General features: G+C 35.2%; 1 protein-coding gene across 1 annotated transcript in view; it reads right to left on the bottom strand.

The window, feature by feature from the left end:
- The window catches only part of LOC126923852 (CCR4-NOT transcription complex subunit 6-like), a 407,221-nt gene extending 384,654 nt beyond the window's left edge, over positions 1-22,567 (bottom strand). Inside the window, exon 1 of the mRNA XM_050737754.1 lies at positions 22,519-22,567. The gene's annotated coding sequence lies outside the window, so the exon portion shown is untranslated. The remainder of the gene's footprint in view (positions 1-22,518) is intronic.
- Positions 22,568-22,875: the final 308 nt, after the last annotated feature.

Below are 22,875 nucleotides of genomic sequence, written 5' to 3'. Positions count from 1 at the left end.
TCGATAACGTACAAACTTAATTACGGCGACAGTATATGAGGGAAAGCGAGGAAATCGGCAAGCAAGATTTGTTTCACGAGTGGCTCTTAAATCTTAAGTATTGCTCCACTGAACTGATCGCTTTCTATAGATGTCCAATGAGCTCACTGATGCAAATGTAGTCGTATTGATCCCACCATGCAATGACATATCAACCTAATTCTTCTCAATGTTCTTTTCATTTTTTCTCCTTTTAAGAACATACATTATATGCGTTATACATATACAATTTTTACTCACGTACGATTTAATCTTCAGTTATCCAGTTTACGAGATGCATTTTGGTTATGCTACCTTTTTTGTTTTTATTTTGAGATATACATATTTTTTAAATTAAAAAATTCAGATTCACATTCATTCTTTTCTCAATATATTCAAAGAAATGAAATGCAAATGCATAATTTTTCATATGGATGTTAAAATGATTATTTTTAGATATTTTGTATAAATACATGAAAACCCGCGGTCCAATAATCAGCTGCTGCGGTACAAAGTTCAACGAAAGTTTAAAAATTATACTAGTTTGATGCATAATATAATTCAAACTTTATACAATGCGATTATGCAAAGTATACAATACACGAAAGAATATTTCGTGCATTAGTATCGCTTGCTATATTAAGCACGTTTTAGTAATGTTTAATAACTCGAATAGCCTGTATTTTTTTTTTTTTTTTTTTTTTTTTTTTTTTACTAAAAAGGAAAGAGTACGTGCACGGAATTACGAAAAATGAAAGCCTTAATTAAAACCAGTGATTTTGAAAAAATATAAAATTAATGTACGAAACAAATCTGTAGAAAAATATACAGAACGTATTAATTTCGCCTGCAGTTGGACACGTTCGAGGGATGTAAACATATCTTCAAGCTTAGGATTAAAAGCATATTTTTCCGAATATTTCAAAACCTACTATATGCAGAAAAATGATTTACATAGCGAGGACTAAGCACGATTCGCTATCTCGCTGAACTTCACAATAATTTCAGCTTTTCTCGAAGTCAGATTTACTAGAAATATAGAACACCTTCAACGCAGTTGCACTCGTCTCCACGCTATTCGTATATGTGTGCCGAACAGATTAAACGAAGAGTTTCAGCTGCTCTTTTTCTTATTTGTTACGTGTTTCTGTAAATTATGCGTCTCTCTGTCTTTTATCGTCATTTGGAAACTATAGATGCAGGAGAATGAAAAATATTTGAGAAAGAGAGGACTAAGCTATCGAAATTCGAATCTATGGCCTTCGAAGTTGCGACATTTTATTGCAGAATTTAAGAACACACGTTAGGATTTTTCAATGAAATTTTAAACCTCTGAAGTAAACGAATTATTGAAAACGTCTGCAATTGATCACATAATAGAAAAGTACACTCATCGTTAATTACATAAATTTTATATAAAAATAATAACGCTGCTTCAACTTTAATATGAAATTATTATTTGAATTAATACATATGTACTTCTTGATAGCTTCTTTTGTAATAGAAGTAATAGAAGAATACACTCATTGTTAATTAGATAAATTTTATGTAAAAGTAATAACGCTACTTCAACTTTAATATGAACTTATTATTTGAACTAATACATATGTAAAGAATAAACTAAATTACAATGCATTATTATTTTATTTCAACATTTAATGTTTTTAACATGGACCTTATTTTAATTTATTTTTAGTAAGTGAGAAAATTGTCGAAAATTATCGATAATGTTCTAAAAAAATACAAGTTTCATATTAATCAATCATCTTTTTTTCTTCATATTTGTTACTACTTTATTTTATTCATACTTTTATATATATATTTGTTATTCCTTCCTGTTCCCAATTTACTACATATAATCTTATCTGTAACAACATTTGTACATTCATTGTTAATTAGATCAATTTTATGTGAAAGTAATAACGATGCTTCAACACTACTACATATATACTTCTCGATGGTTTCTTTTGTACGTAAAGAATAAACTAAATTGCGATATATTATTACCTTATTTCAACATTTAATGATTTTAACATGGAGCTTATTTAATTTATTTTTAGTAGGTGAGAAAATTGTCGAAAATTATCGATACTGTTCTATAAAAAAAAAAGTTTCATATTAATCAATCATCTTTCTTTCTCCATATTTGTTACTACTTTATTTTATTCAAACTTTTATATACACATTTGCAACTCCTTCCTGTTCCCAAATTACTAAATATAATTTTACGTGTAACAACATTTTATCTGTCTGTTCATCTATCAAACACTGAACTAAAATCTTTCAAACAACCATCGATACAGTATTACCATCGTCGAACACTATTGTGAAGTAGTACTCAAAGCGCAACGCGTGTCTAACTTTCGATAGATATTCGACATGCAGGCTATCAACGAGCTTCGATGTGTCCCGGTCGAAATCCACGCGGGACGAATCGAGAGAAAAAAAAAAGGACAATTTCCCAGAAACAATTCAATTTGTTCGTGAAAGTTCACGTCATTCCCAGGGAAATAACGCGCGTATCCGTGGCAGGGATTCGCGTCAACAAAAGCGATACACCGAAAACCAACGCACCCTCGATGAAGCGTTTCGTCAACGTCATGTTTTCATATACACACACCAAAAACCATTACTACATTCTCACCGCTCCGCCCCATCGCCCCGTGTCCCATCCATACATCATATCCTGTCTCTACATAGCCCACATAGTATTATGTGGCGAATAGCCATGAATCAAAGGCGCCGGTATCTCTGAAAGCGTTTCGTCAATTTTGTTCGTTCACGGTGCAAGAGACGAGGCGAAACCAGACGAGGGCAGACAGGCAGAGAGAAGAGAAGAAAAGCTAGCAGAGGGTAGCTCGTGTACACGTTCGCCCGTTAATATTCGGCGCATCATTTGCAGCAACGCGCGTCCAACGTTTTACCAGCAATGTTAAAACCATTAACGTTGCAGGTGCAGCGATTTCAAGTTTGTCGAACCGTAGATAACGAGCCGTATAAAAGGGGCACGGAAGGGTGCACGAAAGGGGCAAGAAGGGTAATGACGTGTGATGCGATACCAGTGACACGTGTAGAACGGGTTTGCATAATAGGAAAGGTGCGCGCGCGCGCGCTTCTTCGCGCCAGAGGCGATGCACACTGTTAAGGTATTTCTCCGAGTACAATCGTTGGCAAAAGCATAGCGCGCCAAAGCGTGAGAGAGTGCACGTCAGCTAGCGCTGCAAGCAGAAATTCACTCGCGTCCTCCCACTGCCACTCTGTCCCCATCTCTCTTGCGTCACGTCACGTGATTTCCCCCACTTGCGTCTCATCGCCAACGGCGAGGTTATTTGTCCGTCCCCACCAACATTTGTCTACAGCGATCTACAGACACGATGAGGAAAGTGGAGTGGCAGAGGGGGTAATGTGACGTCATGTGTTCCCTTAGGAGGGAAGTTTTAATATGTCAACATATGAGCGAGAGAAAGAAACTTTCTGGACAAACTAAACACGTTGGCCTCGCTCCTTACGTTCACACATAGACACGCATGGCAGTTTATATTCATCCAGAAGTTAATCGAATTACATATTTTCTACTTGCTTCGATTCTATTGTGCTTCTTCGTACTTCTCCATTCTTCGATATGAGATTCCTAACACAGTTTCACGTCATACGTGGTGGTGATTACGACAGTGGCCTAAGTCATGTATGCAGATGAGAAGCCGCGAAACAGGTGTTCAGTTGCAGAATTAAATGGCGATTTCTCCGATGAATAAAATTACGTTTCATGAAAGAGCAGAATATTTGAATTTTCTTCTGAAAATCCATACGAACTTTTTCCCGGTATCTAGTAGTTTAACTTTGTCCTGAGAAGATTTTTCATACAATGCTGCACTACATCTTTAACATTAATATGGTACATTTTAGACTAGTATGCATGTTATACTAATTTTTCACCAGGTGTACGTTTGCAATAAATGTCTGGTGACTTCTATGTATGTATATATATTTTCGCACTGGTTTTAAATTTTACGATATGGCTTTAATTACATAATCACTAGTCGCCGGATTTTTATGTATTTACGAGAAAATTAAAGGTACAGAAATGTACACAATGCATATAATATGTAACGATGTGTAAAATATTCAAAATGGAATGTTTATCGTAATATCTGGTGGATGAAACAAATCTCCATTTAAATTTCATCTCCTCTGTGACGTCCATGAAAACATAAAAATGCATAAAAATCCGCTGTCTAATAATCGCGATGTGTCTCCACATTACAATGCTGGCGCAATTTGAAAAGGTTTCTTATACATTTGCGGAACCATTTTGTGGCAAACATGAGAATACTTTCGTCAGCCACTGTACGTTCTAGTGCAACATTTCGATGAAGATTTTCCCTTATACGAATACACGTTGGCAACTTTTTTTTTCGAGAAAATAAAGCCGTTATATTCGACTCGTTAGTCGACAAAAAATTGCTTTCACGATATGTGTCAAGCTATTCTTCTTGGCCATGAATTCGTAACGTTTCACAATAGGACCTTTTTTTACCAGTGTTCAATGAGATTCGATTTTTGCCAGGCTCTATAAGATGTATTCATAGCGAACAGAAATAGAGAATGGCATGGTAAGAACTTCATAATGGCTCTCACGATAGATCTTCATCGTCCATTGTTACGCTTGAGTATCGGTTGCTATTCGAAAAGGTCGTATTATAATGTACGAAAGTTCTCTTATACACGTATCTCGACATACGACATTATGTTAAAAACTTTTGTCCATATCTTGGTTTTCACACATATCTGAAACTCATTCTTTTCAGATATTCGAATAGACCATTTCTTGCAGCAGTAAATTCTTGTGGATATATAAAATTGTGAAATGATATGAAATTTAATATATGTGATTAGACCTAACTAAATTAATATTCAAGTGCTGTAATAAAAATAATTGTGTGCAAATACTTTTTGTATCCACTGCACAGGCATTTAAAACAACAAATTTTCGGTAACAATCTGAAAACGTTTTGGTGGAAAAAAATATCTAATAGATTTCAGATGTAGCTTTTAAATTAATATTAAAAAATCTGATAAAAATAATATTTTTCAAATTCTGTTTTCTCAATTTAACGCTCCACGTCAAAAATATCTCGCACGTGTATAATAATGTCATTTCGAAATATAAAGTGTTTGAAAAATTCAAAGTATCCAAATTACGCAATTAATGGAAACATAGAAATTACATTTGCTCGGACTAATTAGTTCAATTAATACGTCTGCAGACGACTGGCGAACATTAACGTACAAATTTTAGTCTAACTTTTTAATTATAGAGAAATATTCATGCAGAGATAAATATACTGAAACTACATACACATTTCCTAATCAATATTCCATTTAACATAAGATAACAAAATTCTAAATGTTTTCACATCGAATATCTGTATTTTCGCATCACTTTTTAAACTATGCAACGTACATTGATTTTTACTCGACCGAAATCTCTTACAAATTGGATCTCGATGCGGTACGTAGAGAATAATTTTCAAAGGAAATTTTGACTGCAATTTGATTTACGTATTTGTTCTCTCGACCAGAAAAATGCTATAATCGAGAAGAACGTTTCAAACACATTTCAAGTTAAGATCTTCTTCGAAAAAGATTTCTAAAAGTTAGTAAGCTTAACTATGGCCTACTAAATCTTTTCTAACTTGAAATCAATATGAATATTAATTTTCCCACATGTTTTTCTAATACTTTGAAATCAAGATCATATCGAGCTTTGTAATAACTTAAAACCGATATCAATATTAATTTCCATATATATTTTCCTAATAACTTCACATCAATGACTTCCAACAACTTGAAGCAAAGAAATATTAATTTTAGTGTAATCTTATTTTTGCGACAAATTCTTGATCACCGACCGATGATACATATCATTGAATATTGACAATTGAGGTCAACTAATCGATTTCTTAATTTTTGCAGTAGTTGCAGGTATAATGAATCGTCGAACGAATTGTATTCTCATCAAACTGATTGCATTATCGTTCGAGCGATTGAATAGAAACCTCGAACGAGTCTGCTCAGTCTAAAGCACATTTAGCACATTTTGGAAAACGGCAGTTTTTAAGTCACCCTGTTGCACAAATATGAAATACCTAACTCTGCTTCTCGTATTCGACATTACATCACTTTCTGACGAACGTCTGCCACCTACGTGTGCTAAAACTGGGGCTGCAAAATCGCAGCTTACTGGTATATGCTATAGACCCTGACTCGTCACTCGAATTCAGTTGTTTTCTCGCATTTGAGGAATTAAAATGAAATGATGAAAATGAGCAGAGACACGGACAACGATGATGAAATTCACGATACGAATCATCGAAGTTAAAATGTGATCGTTCGGGTAACGGTCAGGAATAAAGACGAAAGGTCAACAACCCTATTGTAGCTCAAGCGCGGCTGCTTTCCTTTCAAAGGATCCTTTTCGACAATGAAAAGAAAACGACGAGCGACGCCACGTTCCATGATGCGAGTCATTGTCGGCATTGTTAGCGGAAAATATCGATGATCAGAGTGCAAGGGGAAGATGAAAAAATAGAACGAGAAAGATAGAAAGAAGAAGGCTAGACGCGATGGCATAATATCTATTGGAAACGGATCATCGTTCTTCCCTTTATGCAATTCTCTCTCTTTCTCTTTCACTCTCTCTCTCTCTCTCTCTCTCTCTCTCTCTCACGCACACATACACTCGCCTTCCTCTTACTTTTCTGAATCTTCTCTTGCCAGCATTTTCTTCTCTCGATAAGCCGCAGGAATTGAAGCTACGGCGAGACTAGGAAGAGGATAATGGGCCTGGTCGCTCTGCAGTGTATTTACCTGTTGTAGTGGGCACGTGGATCGACAGAATGAAGAGTAGGTTCATTGTCTGGTTGGAAAGATCGCGACGCGTAAGGACACATGGGTGCCACGTTGTCCACAGTCCGGACAAGCGACTACTTCCTCCGTAGCAAAGAATCAACGATTACGCTCTTCCTTCGTGCCCGTATATATAATCAGTGTGCATTGAGCACTCTTTAGTAACTCCGTAGACACTCTCACGTGTGCGATGGAATCTATCAGAACACCGACGTCTTAATTATCTCTTACGCTCCGGCGAGTGGCTCGGTTGGAATAATTATACATGCTTCTAATTGCGTCGCTCTTAATCATTACCTACTACTTCTGCTAAAGAGTTGGTAGCAATAGCTAGGCTAGACTTTGAAATTACCAAGTGTCTTTATTACCATCTCTTTCTTCTTCCTCTAAATATAGAATTTACAATACATTTTTCCCTTCATTAAAACAATGAATTTTTGTCTTTTCTTCTTTCTCTCTCTTCACTGTGTGTTTCAGGTCACATTCAGCTTTTGAGATTATTAGAGGGCCATGGCGAGAATCATCAGTGGGATAGAGAGTGTCTATAACGATGGTTGTAGGAATCAGTATCTTTCTCTAGAAAATCTACAGCTTTCTATATTTCCCATCTTCTATTTCACAGAAAATCTATATGCTTTTAATATTGCATTTAATAACTGGGGTAGGCTTTGAAATTACCAACTGTCTTTATTACCATCTTTTTCTTGTTGCTTTAAATATAGAGTTTACAAGACATTTTTCCCTTCATTAAAACAATGAACTTTGGTCTTTTCTTCTTTCTTTCTGTTCACTGTGTGTCAGGTCACATTCAGCTTTTGAGATTATTAGAGGCATATGGTCAGAATCATCAATGGGATAGACAGTATCTATAACGATGATTGTAGGAATCAGTATCTTTCTCTAGAAAATCTACAGCTTTCTATATTTCCTATCTTCTATTTCACAGAAAATCTATATGCTTTTAATATTGCATTTAACAGCTAGGCTGGGCTTTGTAATTACCAAGTGTCTTTATTACCATCTCTTTCTTGTTGCTTTAAATATAGAACTTACAGGACATTTTTCCCTTCATCTAAACAACGAATTTTTGTCTTTTCTTCTTTCTTTCTTTTCACTGTGTGTTTCAGGTCACATTCAGCTTTTGAGATCATCAGTGGAATAGAGCGTATCTATAACGATGGTTGTAGGAATCAATATCTTTCTCTAGAAAATCTACAACTTTCTATATTTCCAACTTTTCATTTTCTACATTCTATTTTCTATTTCACAGAAAATTTTAATATTGCATTTAAGGTTATTAGGATATATCCAGAGTTTCGCAGATGTTTAGTTCAGTGTAACTTTGTAACTAAATTATATTCTACCAGAAATTAGCACACACCTACTTTTGAATGGTAATATAGGTACATAAATAACGCAATCATTATTAATACATCTGCATCATTGCGCACCACATTAATATATATTAAATTACAAAATCGATAGCATACAACGTAACAACTTTAGAAATCGTCCTTCTTCTCTTTTTACACATATGCACGTCCGTAAACTATATTTGGAAAATATAGCAGTTGGCGACTTCATTTTCCAAAGTGCGAAGTAACAGGAAAAAGATAGTTTAAAGAGAAAAATGGCAAAAGATACTGTGATTTTACAAAACTGAATTAAAATTGAGAAATTAATGTACGATATAATTCTACGTCCTATAATGGACGAATATTTAGTACGGACGAAATGTTTAACACAAATTTTACTTGCATTCATTTTTTACCCACGAACAATTTTTCTCTTTTATCTCTACGCACGTATCGATTTTCAACTTTCTCCTGTCCGTCACTGTATGCCATAGATAAAAGCAAATACTCGCATATTTATTTATTCCACGTAGCGAAACTTGCTAATGTCAGTTGGTAATAATATGGAAGCGGAAAGCGACATATCTAAGACTCCGTCTGCAATCGCAATTCTTCTGGGAAAGATAACAGGGACATTAGATTTTCAAATCAGTTCGGCAACCGGTTCGAGAGAAAACAGGGATCAAAGGAATCATTCTTTTTGAAGTAGTACAACACTCTGTGAATCAACAATATAGTTCTTATGTATACGAATTCTGGATTTCATCAACCGGATCTGAAATACAAGAAAGTCTGTTGAAAATTGGACGAATACTCTGATTTTGAAAACATTTTCAAATTCCACTAACGCTATTATGAAATTCAACTAGCTGTGGTTAAATAAATTTTATGCAGAAGCAATAGTACTTGTTAGACTCCTTTGAGATAAACGTGACTCAATCTGTGCTACTCACTCTAAGTTATTCCTACCTCATTACAAGACATTTAGTACTAGCAATGATGTACACATTTTGCAGAGATGACAAAAGAGTACTTGAGCGGTGAATTACTGGCTACAGTTCTAAAGCTGAATATTTGATAGAGTCGTATTTAAACGTTTATTATAAGCTCAAGATGGCTAGCTATTCACGTTGTATAGCAATTTTTTATTACATATATATGTTCACAATAAATATCTTGCAATTTCTACATACATTTTCCGATTGGTTTCAAATTTCGCCAATACAATCACGACAGTTGTGTCTCATCGTATATGCATAGCCCTAATGGAACTCGGCGAGAATATTGTTAGCTATTGTTCTCACGTAGCAACAATCTGGTGGTACTTCAGATTTGCTGGATTTCAAGCTTCCATCGACTTATCAGCAGAATCTCTGAAGAATTATTACGTCGATGAAGGTGAATAATTAAATTCTATAAACTTTCTCGTCGCTTTCCCCACAGTCAAAGAAGAAATATCAAAATATAGCAATAGATATAGCAAAAGAGTCATCAAACATCGAAACCCCCTAATTACTAAATTACTCAACACGTCGGACCAGATCCGCAGGCTAAAAAGACACTAGCCGTTAGACCTAAGCACAAGATTTAACTAGATATTTCGATTAAGTGATATTTATAATAATTATTTATAAATTATACTTATCTATAATAAGTATTAGCTTATTATAAATAATTAGCCATGTCACTGCGCCACGCCAGAGAAAACTACTTATAATTCTCAATGCGAGAATTGATAGTAAAATAAAAAGTAAATAAAAAAAAAAAAGAACTTTCTCGTCACATTTCGGGTAAATGCTAACATCTTCTCTTCCTCGAGAGATGCTCTCGAACCCACAAGGATTCTTCTTCCCCAAGCAGGTCCAGAAACGTTCATTTTCTAATATGCTTCTTTCAAAATGTTTGATGTAACGCAAACGTAAAAATGTTCATATGTCGAAATATTTTTGCGAACGAGCGTACCTTGGAATTGTTTTATCACTGTAAATCAGTTGTTTGATTACGAGTCTAAACCGAAGACAATCGGCGATTACTTGAGAATAATCCCGATGGAAATGAATTTCCTCGTGTCACGCTTATCGATGATCGCGGCCTGCTATGATGTTACAGACTGCTGTCGGCTCGCAACAAAAGGCGTTCAAGTGCTTTTCACCAAATCGGGACTCTCGCACGTGCTACTTTGTACATAGGTGTGCTACGTGCCAGGTTCAGTGGATGGCTGTGCTCGATTACACAGAACTCGAACCAGAGCATGTGCATCTGCCTTATACATGATCGCAGAGCGCTCTACTCTACACAGAAAATACTGTTAAACGAGATAAAAACAGCGAGCGAATGAGAGATAGGTGCCGAGCGAGTTTACGTTTGTAGGATGACTGCTTTCGGCGTCTGCAGCCGGCATCGACAACTGTCGCAAGAAATATGCAGCCAAATATCAGCACAATAGAGCCTTTTCCCACCACTCGTTACTCGAATAGCCTAACATCAGAACGCTGTATTATCCAAATTTATGAATTTTTTATTAGCGATCATATAGAACCTATGCTATCCTTTGATCGATTCAGTGAATTGTTATTCTAAGAATTTAATCTGAATTCTAAGAATCAGAACAGATACGAAAATACGATGCAATTAAAAAAGGCGAAGGCGGCGCAGCTACAGAATCAGAAGCAGAAGTATTAGGTCATCCCGTAAGATCGTACCGATCTTTGTGTATACATTTCATATTTTAAAGATTAACAAGAGAATTTTTATCGAGACGGAATAATGAAAAATGGGAAGAAGTTGTACAAGGAGAGGGGGATTACATCTTTTCATGAAACTGAAAGGTATGTAAACAATCTTAACATATATAACCGCTCAAAAAACGGTACGAACTTATGGCATGACCTAATACATGGCGTTGGAAACGTCAGCAGAATCAAAGGCATTAAAAACAAAAACACGATATTGAAAATTATCCGAAGCACGTAGATTCCTCGGTAGACAAACCTTAAGTACACCGACGTAATGAAATGGCTTCGTCACGAGACAAAAATAACGACGATTTTATACAAATGGAAACGACAAACGAAAGTGGTAACGAAGCATTTGCGGTACTCGAAAAAGGGCATCGATGGTTCCAAGTATACGAAGAATTCATTTTCCAAAGTGCGAGGTAACAGGAAGAAGATAGTTTAAGGAGAAAAATGGCAGAAGATGCTGTGATTTTACAAAACTGAATTAAAATTGAGAAATTAATGTACAATATAATTCTATTAGGTCATCCCATAAGTTCGTGCCGACCTTTGTGTATACATTTCATATTTCAAAGAAAAACAAGAGAACTTTTATCGAGACGGAATAATGAAAAATGGGAAGAAGTTGTACAACGAGAGGGGGATTACATTTTTTCATGAAACTGAAAGGTATGTAAACAATCTTAACATATATAACCGCTCGAAAAACGGCACGAACTTATGGGATGACCTAATACGTCCTATAATGAACGAATATTTAGTAACTTTATGGAGTTGCTTACGTTTAAAGAAACATGTAACATACCAAAAAGACATGGAACGCATAAACATTTAACGAAACTATCAATTAATCTTAATACGTATTTAACCCATTTGCATCCAAGCGCGGATTAATCCGCGCGCTGCGACTGCTTTTTATTTCAGCCGCTAAGTATTCTTCAGATGTGAGAGATCACATTTGACTCGTTCGTCAGCATCTCGTCTACATCAGTTTATTGTATTGACCATTTTAAAGAATTCCACGAGAAATAATATGATTTAATTTCTTATTTCTTATCTTTTTAAATAAATAATTTTCTCTTTTTTCCTCTGTTATAAAGAACGTAAGGTGCGATGTTTGCTAAGTAACATCGTCTACTAATCGTTTTGAACGGTAAATTTTCGATAAACTCCATGAAGAATTCGGATGTCATTTATTGCACCTACGACCGACCGCGCGCAGTGATAGGGACCAGTCCTCTTAAGTAGGGCCATGATGCAAATGGGTTAAGTAAACGCAATGTCTCTCTGTTAGTTCGGATAAGGCAAGCTCTACTGCATTTAGAATTACTTAGGTTTATTTTACTTTATGGTATTTAGTATTTTACGTTAAAGACAATGCGCGGTTTTTGATACATTTATCGATAATCGCCAAGATAAATGTTAATGCCGTGTCAGTATGAAACCACGTGTCAATTAGCACATGTCAGCAGATTAGATAAATGTCTCTTTCTTTGAGTCTTCCGAGTAAACCCGAGTTTTCTATCCTGTGTTGACGTACTTTGTAATATCTTTCTCTTTATATCTTCTAATAATATCTGCTACAATTAATACTTGACACTAACAATTGTGCAGTTTCACGACAACTTACAAACTTTTCTCTATGATAAATTTCAACTCGCCCTTCGACAAAACCATTATATTTTCTCGTTTATTTTAGACTTCTTGGTACGCTAAAAAATATTGACGTTAATTTCTTCCAGCCGTTAATTACACGAACTAATTATACGAAGTAAATCTGTTTCGCAGTTTGAACTGTTTCTAAGAACTGCTACATCGCAGAACGTAATTGAATATTAATGCGACGTGAAAATGAGGCAATTTTTCGTTCAAAATTCACTGTACGATAATTTCCTCTTACACAAACCACAAATACAAACAGTGTTCTGTCTGAATATGAATATGATTAACTCTCATGCATTTTTTCACATCGTGTTCATAGCTCGTTTAACGAAAACGAATTAAACCTACTTTTATTTCTTACATAGGCATAGATTTAACGTCGTATCAAGTACAAAACAAATATGGTTAAAGTATCATGTCAATTATTTTGCTTTCAAGAATTAAATTGCTTTCCTTTCTTTAATTGGTATAGCTTTTTGCGGTGGATTTACCAAGAACAGAAGTAACGAACGGGGAAGCGTTATTTTTCATTTTTCTTGTTCCCCTCGTGTCTCACATACCTTTATTGTTTTTAGTACTCTCCTAAATGACCAACGTAACACAGTAGAACTTGGTACATTCGAACGAAATTGTAGTTAGCGCGCAATTAAATGAACTCCTGCCGATTGATTCCACTTGTCTAAACCTCCATTACTCGAACGAAAAATCTTGAGCGATGGGATGAATCAGTGAATTTCAATCACACCAACTGCTTGCTGTCTGACAGGTTCGTACAAACGAGGTTTTATCGTGCGTAATCTTCAATATAGTAGAATCTTGATCGTCAGGATTAAACCTGACACACGTTAATCGAATTTTTTTTCGATAATAATTGTTTTCATTCGAGAGACGATCATTGATCTCTCCATTTCTCTCTTGACCTCTTTTACAAATATTGCTACTAAGCAGAAATTTCCGAATAAAAAGGTAATAATTTCTGGCAATTTCTATTCTGCATCGCCCAATTTTTCATATTGCTTTGCGTTTGCAAACTTTTATTCCCGAAATGTGAATTACATACTGCAGTTTACGTTCTTCTTTCCACCTCTTGATGCAAATATAATTTGCAACAGTACATTTTCAAAAGTGTACTTAAACTGTCGCGTTTATTGTAGCATTTTCATAGTAACGATAATTCAATTCGTATTATTTCGTAGTAGCAATTTCTCACGACCCCAAATATTTGACATCGCGGAAATGAAACGTTTCGCGGACACTGTACATGACTTTAATTAAAATTTATTTGAGAAAGTAAAAAAAAAAAAAAAAATAATAATAAAAGTGGCCAAAAGGGAATGCTGAAATCGATATTAATACTCTGACAGATTGTGCTTTTAATGGAGAGATTTAACGAGAAACTTTGACGACCTCTCGCCTATCATACTTTGCGCGATGTAATTTCAATTTACCAGACAAGTTTTAATCAAAGATGAATAGAATTAAACTGTTATGTTCATACAAGAAGTTTGTCGAGAAAAAGAACGAAGCAAGCGATGAGATCTATTATCCTCGCCAAGTTCAAAAAAGCCCTTTTGTTCCGCATTGTTCTCCATTGCGTAAGATAACGCAGCAGCGTTTCACACCCGAGGCTGTCCGATGAATATAGCGTTGCAAGTAGGTTAACGCTGGGAAATCGTATTGCTAAGTTGTTGCCGAAATCCAAGCAGTAAAGTAAACAGTAGCCCGCATAATGTGCTTCGCGAAATAAAAGCCAAACAGATTTTATTGCCGCCGGAGAACAAACTTTCTAAATTACCGTTCGCAGGACATAAACCTCGTTACATTCTGCACGAAACGATTCTTAAATTTTAATGGTTTCTCAACATGCATAGAGACTTGGATAATAAGCAAACTGTGCGGCGGTGCCATAGAATTAGGCCCGTAACTTTGATTTTGTTTAAACTTAGATATATGGAAAAAGGACTGTTTGAGAAGGTGAAAATATCATTTGAAAAAGACGCTGCGAACAATTCTAAGTGCTTTTAATTTCGTATTAAAAGTAAGCCTAAACCAAAGCTAGAACTCACGTTGAATTTTGTAATTTTTATTTTGAAATAAGTAATTATTAATAGCAGTTATTATTATTATTAATTAATTATTTTGATGTAAGTAATTTTAATAAAGTAAACCTAAACCAAAGCTGGAACTCACGTTGAATTTTGTAATTTTTATTTTGAAATAAGTAATTATTAATAGTAGTTATTATTATTATTAATTAATTATTTTGATGTAAATAATTTTAATAAAGTAAACCTAGACCAAAGCTAGAACTCACGTTGAATTTTGTAATTTTTATTTTGAAATAAGTAATTATTAATTGATTATTTTGAAGTAAGTAATTTTAATAAAGTAAACCTAAAACAAAGCTAGAACTCACGTCGAATTTTGTAATTTTTATGTTGAAATAAGTAATTAGTAATAGTAGTTATTATTATTATTAATTAATTATTTTGATATAAATAATTTTAATAAAGTAAACCTAGACCAAAGCTGGAACTCACGTTGAATTTTGTGATTTTTATTTTGAAATAAGTAATTATTAATTGATTATTTTGAAGTAAGTAATTTTAATAAAGTAAACCTAAACCAAAACTGGAACTCACGTTAAATTTTGTAATTTTTATTTTGAAATAAGTAATTATTAATAGCAGTTATTATTATTATTAATTAATTATTTTGATGTAAATAATTTTAATAAAGTAAACCTAAACCAAAGCTAGAACTCACGTTGAATTTTGTAATTTTTATTTTGAAATTTGTTTAGTGTGCAAGTAAGTGGCCACATCGATATTTAAAAAGATAAAATATGATTTTAAAAAACTGTTGCAAGCAATTCTAAATACTTTTAATAACATAATAAAGCTAAATCTGAAGATTTGTCTATATAAAGACAAATTCAGTGACAGTAAACGCTAAAAAGTAAACAGGTGAAAAAGAAAGACTCAATTTAATGTTTATTAACGATGAATGCGAGTAACAAAGAATAATAGATAAATAATAGATAAAAGTATAAATCATCCAGCGCTAAAACGTGCAGCTAACAAATTGCAATAGGTGAGAACCTAAATTGCAAAATAGAATACATACGTGCGTACATTATGGGCATTTATACATTTAGTATTCCAAAAAATTGGGGTTTATGATACTTCATCGCATAGCCGCCTATGCTAAAAATTTATTTATATTAATTAATGATTGTAACAAAAGTAAGTTTAATTAAACTCAGTATTTTTTTTTTTTTTTAACTTATCTGTGTTACAACCCAATAAATCTACGTACAAAATGATTCATAAATAAACGCCCACACTTTAGAAAGCGAATATACACATTGAAGCAAGTAAAAAGCATCATATGAAAATACGTGCTACGTAGTTTAGTTTTCGAATTATGGATATTCAATGAAAATGTTCAAGTGTTCTGCCCACACTGCCCACACTGTCTCGATATTTATACTGCACGTCTTAACGTTGCCTGAATACACAGCTGAAGTATTAGGTTGTCCGGAAAGTTTCTTTCGTTTCATAAGGAAACAATAGACGCACAATCTTTTTTGTTTTATATTAGTTTATTGAATTATGCACAAACATAATAATAGATATATAACGAAATGGCTCAATGAAATAATATAAAACAGAAATTATTGTTTATCTATTATCACCTTATGAAACGAAAGAAACTTTTCGCACAACCTAATATATTTTGATCTATAGTAAAATTTAAGACTTTTATCTTTCCGCTATCAGAACAATAACAAAGTCACAAGGATATAATACAGGCTTGAAATCCTGTCTGGTTGATTATTACACGAAGAAGCTAAATTATCTACAAAATGTTTTCTATTCGTGGATCAGCCTATATATTGTGAGAATTACTATTTTAGATTAGACTGAATTTTTCTGCAATTAGGGAAAACACGAAGATAATGAAATGCTGAAAATGCTGTATAATATGCAAAAATATGCACAGTATTCATTACAATATTTACCGAGTAAAACAAATATTTGCTTTAGGTTTCTATAAAATCGTGAATTTGCATAAACATCCACAATCCATCGACGACGATTATATCTAATAGAATTCTACGGATATTTTCGAATAAAAGTCAGTCAAGTCCAGGCCATTTCCTTTTCGCAATTGTTATTAAAGAATGGCCGAACGTACGGAGTTAGGGTTGCCCGTTTATATTCTGAATCGTCGATAACGAACCTTGAATTTCAAGCTTCGAATCCGACCATGATCTTCTATTTCCGACACGATGGCACTGCGATTCGCAAATTGAATTTCAGATTGCGAAATTGAAACTTCAAATTCGAAAGATCAAGTATGAATATCAAACCGGTTGGTATTGATTTTCGCCAAGAAACGATGAATCGGCCGTGTCCCTTGCGTCACTCTCATTTCACGGAACATCGAATCCGATTCGGTTTCGCAAATACACGTTTTTACGAATAGTTAGTGCGTGCACCGTGGCCAGTTGCTTGTTGTTCCTCTGAACAAAGCTTTCTTCGCCGCAACGTAACTCAACTGCGAAGTGTGAGCCGCGTTTCGCGCCTCGAGCGATCAGAAAATCCTTCGAGTATTTGCACTCGAAATATAACGACATTCACAACGCAAATACCGGAAGAAACGATAGTTTCGCTATAGAACGTGGTTCAATTAAATGGGTTCACCTAGAAATCTGAATTATTTGTCGTTGCATAAAAAAGCTTCTCAGGAGAAAGTTACGCGGTTTCAGAGAGCACGTGTAATGCTGGAAATAGGCTAAAATAGAATTTTAGTGATCATATTTTTACGAGATCTCAAGGTGACTGGAATATTTCATCGATGATCCTATATTTATTTCTGGATATCTTCGTCGAGTGTGAAAAAACAAATTCGACCACGTTGGCAACACTCGACCGACCTTCTTCTATGACTAGGCATTAAATCTCTACAAAGTCCACGGTGCTCAATCAGCACAATTGAACTAACGTAATTCACGCTGACGTTTTTCTAACGCGATAAACGTCTACGTGCTAAACTAAATGAACCCACGCCAATAGACCAATTTACCGAATGGCCTTACTGGAAAAAAGCGTGGGCAAAGAAGAAAAAGAAATTAATGTAGCCCGTCACCATAACAGAAAATTTACAGACATCCATCGATCAACTTCAAAAGTGGTGGAAAAAATCAGGCCTAAAGTTCTCAGCGAACCGCCCAACATCCCCGAAATTGTTTCTAGGAAACACAGGGATAGAATACCTGAAGAACATTAAGCTTCTTGGGCTCGTTTTCTACAGCAAATTAACATCCCCCATACGAAGCACCTAAAAGAATGCCACGCAAAAAGACCGAGCATCGCTAAATCATTAGCCAACGACAGCTGAACGATAGAACAGGAAATTCATTTAAACAGAAAAGGATTTATTTCAGTAACAAAGTGGATCACGTTACGATAATTCCTATTAACCGTGGAAGTTATGTCGCGGTATCGACACTTTGTTGGTACAGTGCAGTTAGCTATCTTTGATTGGTAACTGGTTCTCGTCATGCCATTCACCGGCAACAAAGAACAGCTTCTGCATTCTCCTGGACGCGTGCGTTTAATCACTGTAAATTCCATTTACCGGTGTGACGCAACCTTTTGACAAAAGCGATACCTAATACCGTGTGTACACGGGGGGCCGACGTTAATCGGCTCCTGCTACCGCAATAACAAGGCAGATCAGCGCACGAAGCGAGACCTTTGCACGATGGCTCACGGGGATTACGTAGACCGGTTGAAACGACAGAAACGCCAGAAACGACGGATACGTGCTCCAACGACGAGATAGTTGGGCAAGTTGCCACAACGTCCACCCGGACCCGCTCTAGCTTCTAGGAACCTAGACTAATTACCTACATACTATCAGTCGCCAGCTGGCCTTCGTGATGCTGACCTGCCTGCAGTTCGGCGCGATCGTTTTTCTATCACGGCGACCGAGACTAACGGGTCGGGATGGATAGACACGCAGCATGTCCTTCTTTATCCTTGAAGAAGAAAATCTCTGGAAACGGCGCAACGCGCCACTAATTAATCGATTGATCGATCGATCCGGTCGAGTAAAATTGTGTAATTAATTGACTAATTAATTAAGGCCGTGGCTTGTCGTCTCCGAATACGGTCGCCGGTGAGCGCGGAAGGAACGTTGATTATAAGCCCTCAGGTTGATTGTTATAGGTGGTTAATTAATTGCTCTGGGTATCGAAATTACGCAGTTCCGAGTGTTTTCGCAGATTTATCGGCGAAGTGTCTGTCAACGACGACCCCTTCAATTACCCTAAAAGTATCGGAAAAGAACGACTTGTAATTTCGTACGTGGTTAGAGCTTTCTATCGTTTCCCACGTATTCGTGATTTTAATCTCGCCCGAGATCATTTTTATTATTTTTATTCGCACGATCGAAGGAATGAAACCTGTATAAAGATTTTTTATACGTCTGTATATTATGTGCATTTTGTACATCTCTGCGGCTGTAAATTTAGTTTCACACGAATGCATAAAACTGCCCAGTCTACTAATAATTTAACGTGAATTTAGCGAGCAGGCAGACACTTTCTACGCTAAAGTTACATTTTAATGGTTACGTGTATCCTTAAACAACGTTACTTCGTAAAGCATAGGAATGAATTAAAATCTTTGTCTATCTTTACCTCTAATTTCGAAAAACTAGTTTTTAAAATGTAGAAAAACCTAGAGAAGAAATTATATCTTCCTGTTTAAAGAAGCGAAAGCAATGACAGTAATTCAAAGGAAGAAAATCCAATCTCCAATTTTGATCCGAAACTCTAAAACGAACTAAACCAAGTATAGCATTTTCTATAATACTTGAGAGGTAAAATAATATCCTAGCGAGGTTCCATTTTTGTTTAATTATACTCGCGAAAATTTGCTTAAAAATCCGCAGTCTCCTTATCGTCGTACTATGCGATAGGGCTACGGTAAAGGATCAAGTTGGCCGTAATATTTAGTCCTTTTTCCATGACATTTAATTTCACCACTTTGCGCGTGAGTCATCCATCGTTACTCTTATCGTTACTATTTATCCTCTTTCTGCTCTTCCTGTTCTTTTATGCTAAGACTGTTACCGGACTGGAAATGGAATGCAGTTAGGTGATCTTTAATCGCTTCAGCTCGCAAAACTTTTCACGGTTAGGTTTAACTGTTAACTACTCGCGCCAAAGGGAAGCACATTGCGCGTTCAAGCTGCATAATTTCGCGAGTTTTGTAGCTACACATTCAGCCGGAAAGCTACGGCGAAGGATACAGTTAACCGAAGAGGTCCGCCCTGAGAATCAGATTACTGTTTGGGCCCAGGTTACCGAACGTAATTATCTTACGATTAGCAAGTGCTCTAGTGCTGTTCCAAACCAGGCTACTTCTACAGTTCTGACCGCTATTAGAACCTGCAAAGCAAACTGCGCCAACTACAATGCCTTTAGAAACTTGACCAACGCCTACGCTGCAACCCGGCAAGTTGATAATGAGAATGACGGTTGCAGAATCGATAAACCGAACGTAATTAAATGTGAACAATCGTTAATTTATAGTGAAATAATTGTATGTACGCTTGCGCTCAAAACTTTCAAGCACTCTTTGCTTTGCGAACAGAACTAGCTTTTTCGTGCATTTTCCCACCAACGAGAATACGTTGCAATTATAACTTTCGTCTTTAAATAGAATTAATTACGTTTTATATAATATTAGGTTGTCCGTGAAGTGTCTTTCTTTCGCAAACGTGTTTTTCACGACAGTGCAACTTTGTACAAACGTGAAACCAAGTGTGTGAAATGTCGCGGTGTTTTCTCAACGGAAGAAAATGGATCGTACGTAATTCGACAAAGTGATATAAAACAAGAAACGTTGCGCGTCTATTATTTCCTCATAAACGAAAGAAACTTTTCGGACAACCTAATAGAAGAGTAATATCACGAAGAAAATATTTCCCTACATAAGAAAGTCATCGTCTTTTTTAAGTTAATTTATTTCGTGCATTCTCTGGGCAACAAGAATATATTGTAATCATAACTTTCGACTTTAGGTAGAATTAATTACAGTTTAAATCACAGAAGAATAATATTACGAACAAACTACTTCTTTACGTAAGCGAGTCATTGTTTCTTTTTCTTTCTAACGTGCTCGAAAATTTTGACTGACACGTTTACAAAGACGATATACTCTGTGTATAACAATCAATGGTTTCAATGGTTTTGCAAATTGCTTTTCTACGAATTTCTACATGAAATTGTCCAATTACCTTAAGATTGAAGCCAAACCATTGACGACTAAAAGATAGGAACCTACGATGATATTGATAATTTGGAAACATTGCAGATTATCTGCCACGTTTTTAATAGAAAATGTTGTTTCCCTTTATTTGATCTTATTGTTTATCTGACTAATTTAATACGTATCTATGTACACGTATTACCTGCTATTACATAACAAATTCATCGCGATAATGAAGAGATTACGACGAGGGATACAAATAATGGAAATAAGCCATCGATGGAACGTATTAAAATGGTTTAATTAATCAATGCAGTACATTAAACTGCTATGCGCGTGGTTTCGAGAAAAAAACTCGGCAAACACGTCTGCACAAGCGCAACTTCAAGTAGGAAGTCTAATGAGCGAATGCGCCAATTAAAACGGCGCAGTAATTAAATGACTGATCGATGATGGGATTAATGTAATTACGACAAAGTAACGTTGCATTGGACGGTATAATCAATAGATACTCGCTAATGGCATCAACGAGAGTCGATTATATGCTATACGTCCTTGTATTCATTTAATCCGTCATTAACCCGAGACCATGTAAAACGACATCAGTTGATTATGGATAATTATAAAGTCATACCGATGGAATGTCAAATATTACAGTATCTATGTCTATTCTTGAATCATGCTATGTGCGCTGCTCTTTATTATATAAGTAATATGCCGATTTTTATGCATTTGTGAGGACGCTTAAAGGTGCATAGAGTAGGTAAGTTACGTGCAAAAATGTACAGGGCGTTCCAGTCTTTTCTGGCCGAACATTTCCAGTACGTTCTACGAGTCAAGACAGCAAAATGTGTCATTGGAGGCATCGTTAAAGAATTTCAAAGAGTAATAAATAGAATTTATTGCCGCCGTCAATCATGTATTGACAGCAGCGAGGAACATTTTAAAATGAAGTTATGGTTGGAGTGGTCGAGGTGTCACGTTACCTTCTGACTACTGCCGCATGTAAATATTTCTGATACTTTGTATCGCAGTACCTCTGATTTCCTATATTTTTTTTAGATAACTCTTTAACAATGCTGCCAATGATGTTTATACGACGTCACAATGTAGTGGCATTTGACCGAAAAATCTGCACCTCCCTGTATATTGGATTGTAATAAAAAATTCGTTCTGGTTCTACCATAATTATACGTATTACGTATTATATTGTAACAAATGTAAAAACAGAACGAATTTATGTTACAACCCAATAAAATACAGGGAACAAAGTACTCTGTAGAATGTTTAGTAGGCGATAGAATTTTGTAAATACCTAGATTCCACTTCGTTAAATTATATCTTTTTAATTTACATTTATAAAAATGCGCATAATTATCCGCAGCTTAAAGATTAGTATTTCTAAAAAAAAGTAAAAGATTTTCATCATTGAGCATCGTCCGGATTATTAAAATTGCCAAGTGCAATTGTAATGAGCGTTGGCAATTGAAATTTCATTGTCCATCGATCGATTTTATATATGAGAGTTAAAAAATTAACACAGCTCACCTGATAGTCGTAACGTGGCAAATTCGATACAGACTAAGCAGCAGCTTACCTGAAATAAAATACAACAGAATGTAATTAACAATTTTGTAAAAGAATATCTTCGTAGTTAAAATGTACATATTAGTATATAGTATTAAATTTCAAATTTAGCTACTTCTGTCAAGATTACTTCGTAACTCCTTTATTTATCTATCTATTTAATTAAGATTTCATGGATTCATGAGACTAAATTAATATTCGTAGAATGGAAATTTTAATTGCAGATCGTAAGAAACGAATCAGAAATAATTTTCTGAAGTTTAAACGGTTAAGAGGCACACGGTGGCAATGAAGAAGCAGTAAATTTGCAAATCTACG

The sequence above is a fragment of the Bombus affinis genome, chromosome 2 (genome assembly GCF_024516045.1).
Source record: "Bombus affinis isolate iyBomAffi1 chromosome 2, iyBomAffi1.2, whole genome shotgun sequence".
NCBI classification, from domain to species: domain Eukaryota; kingdom Metazoa; phylum Arthropoda; class Insecta; order Hymenoptera; family Apidae; genus Bombus; species Bombus affinis.
The sequence above is the reverse complement of the archived record's forward strand: the minus strand, read 5'-3'. Positions and strand labels throughout refer to the sequence as shown.